Raw genomic sequence first — 3,548 nt, 5'->3', positions numbered from 1 at the left:
CGGGCGGCGGCCCTGGGAGGGCGCAGCCTGGGCTCCGCCAGCGCGCTCAGGGCGCGGCGAGGATGCTAAACCGCAACGGCCAGGATGCAGATCCCAGCTCAAATCCCCGAGAAGAATATCCCCACCCGTTCCTTCTGTCCCCCTTCTCTGGCCAGGCTCTGCCCTGCTCAGCCCCGCTCCTTCCAGCTCAGACGCTGGAGCTCAGCGGTCCTTCGCTCGCCACTTTGCGAGGAACTTTGGCCGGCTCCCGGGAGCCGCCGGGAGAGGGATGTTAATGAGGGAGCGTGGTCCCGCACTGCGAGCCAGCAGGCTCCTGAGTTGCGATTGGCTGCGGCGAGGCGGAAGAATGACGTTATGCAAATGAAGGGGCGGGCCTGGGAGGCGCGGGCCCCGCCTCCTCCCTTTGGGGTTAGTGTGCCTGTGTTTAGCTCTGGGGAGAGTCAAACTGGATTCCATAGGGAAAGCCTGCAAATCACTTCTATTTTAGCGAGGAGAAAACAGAATCTCCATCCAGCAGGGTCCACCCCTCTCTCTTTCTCCCTCTCCTCTCCTTCTCTCTCTCTCTCCCTCCCCCCCTTCCTCTCTCCCTCTTTCTCCCCCCTTCCCCCCATCCCAATCTCCCTCTCTGGTGTATCTGTCTACGGCAACCAGCGTCCTCCTCGTCTGTACGCACTGAAGGAAAGAAACATCTCTGGTTGGGAGAGAAGGAGGGAAAAAAAGAAAGAGGAAAAAAACTTGCCTGGTTGTGGAAAATGACACTTGAAGTAGCAAAGCCGGCAGCGCGAGTTGAGTCTATTGTTTCTTAAATTGCCATCAGGGCTTTTTTTTTTCTTCCTGCTTCTTCAAGTGAAGGGTACCTCTGCAAAAGGAAACTCCAGCCCCTCCTGCCCTCCACCGGCCTGTGATCATTACAAAAAAAAAAAAAAAAAACAAAAAAAAAAAAAGCACCCAAACCAAAAATTAACCAACCAAACAACCCCCAACAGCCAAGCATACATCTCATTTTTTTTTTTTTGGTCTTTTCGTTGGATTTTCCCTTCTTTTTTTTCTGCCTTTTTTCTGGGTTATCGCTCAGTTTTGAGCGACGGTTTACATTTTTTAAAAATTTGCTTTCTAGCCCGCCTTGATCTTCTAACGCGAGTTCACCGTCTTTCCTCCCGGGCTCCGCGCTCCCGGGGCCGCGCTGCCTTAGTCGCCTGAGGCCGGAGGGCCGGGAGCTCCCGCGAGGAGCCCACGCTTTGCCGGCACTTTCCCCTGCCGGGTCTGTGACTGTTTTCATTTTGTTTTAAGCCAGAAGAGGCGAGAGCCTCACCAGCTTGATGTTGGATATCTGTGTTTTTATGACTGCTTTCTTTTCTTTCTCTTTGTTGATATTTCCCACTCCCTTGGGAAAGGGCAAAGATGTTAAGTATTGTCTAAAACCACATTTACGTGATGACTTCTGCAGTTCAATTCAAATTCAATTCAATTCCCTTTCATTCAAATGTATCCCTAGCCTCTAAGAAGTCTTCCAAAACCATGGTTTTAGAAGAGTGAAATCAGAAACATACCCATAGTTCCAATAATATTGAGGTTTTTGTTTGCTTTTTGCACACTCTCAATAACAATAGTTTAAGAGATATATATTTTCAGATATGTAAACTGTTGCTGGGTAAAGATGTGATTGATGTAATTTTTGGTAAATCTGTTTAAGCAATAAAGATGGATTCTTTTTTTTTCCTTTTTTTTTTTTTTTTAATATTTTCAAGGGGGAGGAGATTTTCCACAAGAAAAGGTTGTTTTCATGTTTGGGATTCAGGAAAGCATCCAACGGAGTGGAAGCAGCATGAAGGAAGAGCCGCTGGGCAGCGGCATCTGTTTTTCTTTCACTTCCTTCTGTCTTCCCTTTCTTCTTTCTTTCTTTCTTTCTTTCTTTCTTTCTTTCTTTCTTTCTTTCTTTCTTTCTTTCTTCTTTCTTTCTTTCTCCTCCTTCCTTTCATTTCTTTCTCGTTCCTTTATTTCCTTCGTTCTTCTTTTCCTTCTGCCTTGCTTTTTTTTGTCTTCCCTCATTTTAAAACTTTCCTTCTCTTTTCCTTCATTCCTTTCCTCCCTCCCTCTCTTCTTTCCTTTTCTTCCTCCCTCCTTCCTTCCTCTTTCCTTCCTTCTTTTCTCCCTTCTTTCCGTTCTTCCTTTTTTAACTTCCCTTCCTTTTCTCTTCCCTTCTTCCCTCTCTTCCTTCCTCCCTTTCTTTCCTCTTCTTTCTTCACTCCTCCCCCTCATTCCCCATCCCTGACCCTCTTTTTTCTCTTCTTTTCTGTTTTCATTTTGCCCCAGAATCTTCTCTTATTTCTCCTATCAGTTTTTCTCAGTCCACTCCGGAGATCAGCAACTCCCAACTTTAATTCTGACATCTCCTAAAAGTCTTCCCCACCCTCTGTCTCCATGGCCCCTCTAGCCCTTCTCCCACTCTTGGCTTCTGGGATGCTAGATGGTGTCGCCTTGAGGCACTGCCCTTGGAGATTGACGGGGAACTTTCCTGGGCACCCTCAGCACTCTTTCTGGGGACTCCTGGTCCCAACTGAGAAATGGCCATTGCTCCCCACCCCTCTAGGCCCCCAGCTGGGCTTCAGGGAGTGGGAGATCTGGCGGCCCCAGGCCTTATCGGACCCAGAGAGGGCGGAAGGGGAAGAAGGAAGATGACTAATTACATCATCCTTATTTTCTCTGGGCTGCGGACAAGTGTCGCTAACACTGTTTCCATCCCCACTGTGTATAAAGATGGGGGTTGTAGGTAGTGAGAGTGAGTTGGATAACTGGGCTTGAAGTGAAAGTGTGTGTGTGTGTGTGTGACACGTGTGTATGTGTGTGTATGTGTGTGCGCTTGGGTCGGGCAGGTCGAGCTGTCAGTGGCCGCCGCCCTGCTCCCCGGGCGCCCCAGCCTCTAGCCCCGGGTGGGCGCTCTGAGCCATCAGCCTTAGTTCTTAGGGTTTCTGGAACGAGTGTGAGGATTTCTGCGGAACAGCGAAACTTTGTCAGGACAGATCTTTTTTCTTTTTTTAAAAAAGCACCAAACACAAAACACCCCCAGGTCCCTTTTCCACAGTGACCACCCTTGACAGCTCCCAGTTCCACCCTGAGAGTCCTTTTCTCACCATGCTCTATGGGGTGGGTGGGGAGCTGGTGGCTTCCCGAGGCCGGGCGTCCGCGCCTGCAGGGGTGCATGAGGTTTCCTGGAGGATGGCTTCCGCAGCGAGCAGCTGAGCGTGTCCCCCTTCCCTCCTCACCAGCCCACGGAGCTGAGACGGGAGAGTTGAGGGGGTGGCGGGCACCGGTTCCCATGCCCCCTCCCTCTAAGCTGTCAATGAACTGCTCTATTCCGCGTACGCGGGTTCACCTCCTTCACGGCCGCGCTCCTGTCTCCCCACGCAGCGCGCGTCAGGTCGGAGTCAATGCTTTACCTCCCGCGCAAAACCCCATCAAAACTTTCGCAGCGCTTCTGCGAGTTGGGGGGCGGGGGGCGCGCCCTGCGATCCGCGTGGAGGACAGGACGCGCGAGCACACGCCAATCC

The sequence above is a fragment of the Myotis davidii genome, unplaced genomic scaffold (assembly GCF_000327345.1).
Source record: "Myotis davidii unplaced genomic scaffold, ASM32734v1 scaffold18, whole genome shotgun sequence".
NCBI lineage: Eukaryota > Metazoa > Chordata > Mammalia > Chiroptera > Vespertilionidae > Myotis > Myotis davidii.
This window is presented reverse-complemented; position numbering follows the sequence as displayed.